The sequence below is a fragment of the Centroberyx affinis genome, unplaced genomic scaffold (assembly GCF_046629955.1).
Source record: "Centroberyx affinis isolate AG114_WGS23_722 - 3 ecotype Tasmania unplaced genomic scaffold, CSIRO-AGI_Caff_v1 ptg002559l_1, whole genome shotgun sequence".
Classification (NCBI taxonomy): Eukaryota; Metazoa; Chordata; class Actinopteri; order Beryciformes; family Berycidae; genus Centroberyx; species Centroberyx affinis.
This window is the reverse complement of record NW_027280769.1, coordinates 142,842-144,483: the sequence shown is the minus strand read 5'-3', so window position 1 is coordinate 144,483 and position 1,642 is coordinate 142,842.

The window sequence follows — 1,642 nt, the reverse complement described above, 5'->3', positions numbered from 1 at the left end:
GAACACAGAAAAATCTCGTTTGTTTTTTTCCTGTCTTCTGTCATGTATTGTCAGTGCATGGAAGAAAAATCAAAATCAACTAAACTCAAGACAGTTGTGGTTGTTTTATTGCTGGCTGAGTTAACATGGCAGATATTGTGAATTTTCACCAAGGCTGGACTTTAGAAATCAAAACAATCATCTCTGCTACAGTTTTTTTTAACCCTCGATCTCCCTGCAGTTCTCATAGAGCAGCATCTGCCTCCATCATTTCTAATGTGCGGGAAGAATGAATGTTGCAACTTGAAGATCTTGAATAAGATAGATATCACTTGACTTCAGTACAATTCACTGAAACTCACCTAGACAATGTGTTCAAGACTACACCGATTTGTTCAGTTTGGGTAACAAACCTAAAGTCATTGATTGATTCATTAACTTTTCCAACCAGCATTGCCTCCTCAGAGCCAAATACTTCTTCTGGGGAGTTTGGAGTATGCAGGAAAATCAAATAGAGACGGGGAGTTAAAGAACACTTGGGAGTACATCGAGCAGAAAGTGTCCAACACATACAGTAAGTGCACAGTAAAGAGAAATCCTCAAATCGATTACTTATCACTGAAGTGCTACAGTCTAATGATGCCTGGCTTATAACCAATTTGCTGATGCTCTTATTGAGAGTAACTTACAATGAGTGCAACAGCAAAGTGAGAACTTTGCAAGCAACAAAAATAGTGAGAAGTGCAAGATCAGAGCCAAAACGTCCGGACAAATCCTGTGACCACTGAATCATCATCTAAGGGCAAAGTGCTAAACGAGCGAGTAGAGGAGGAAGATGTATATATACAGTATATATATAAGGGAGAGTGTCAAGTCAATTTTATCGTCCCCGATGGGCAATTTGTACTGCAGCAAGCATAGAAACACATATCACAACATAAAGTATCACATAGAAACATTAAAAGAAAAGTGACAAAGGTGACCCAATGCACAAGAGTTCATTCAAGATCAATTAAAACAGGCTTGTGTCCATCGTGCCCATGTGGCTTACAGTAATATCATATACAACAACATTAGTCCCAACAAGACTGAACTGTGTCTTCATCATCAGTAGACATGGTTCAGTGGGGGAAGGATGATCTGAGGTGTTCAATTCTCATGTCCGAATGTTGCTGTTAGCACTCAAAGATATAGATTAACAGACAGAACTTGCCACCAGTGGAGGATATAGTAGTATAGGTCAAGGCTGCCAATGTAGAATTTAAAACACTTATGGTTATTTTGCTGCCAGCTGAATTAACATATGATGGTGTGTAATAACAGAGAAGTGTCATAATTTTCACCAAGACTGGGTTTTGGAAATCAAAATTAATCTTCTGTACCATGAGAGTGGAGTCTGTTGTTACTTTCCCCAACCCTGCGGTTCCCACAGATCAACATCTTCCCTCCATCTGTTTTAATTCAAAACATAATTGGACAGTGTATCCGAAACCAGAGCATTTTGTTCAGCTTTTTTAGTTTCTCTGTGTGCTGCTGTGTGATGCCAGCCGCTGGCCCTTCCTGCTTCATTTTCATCACATGTTTTTGCTTCCGTTGCATCTGCACCTGTCACCTGAGTTCAAAGTCAGCTTCTATAAAAACCTCCAAGGATTTTTTTTAATGT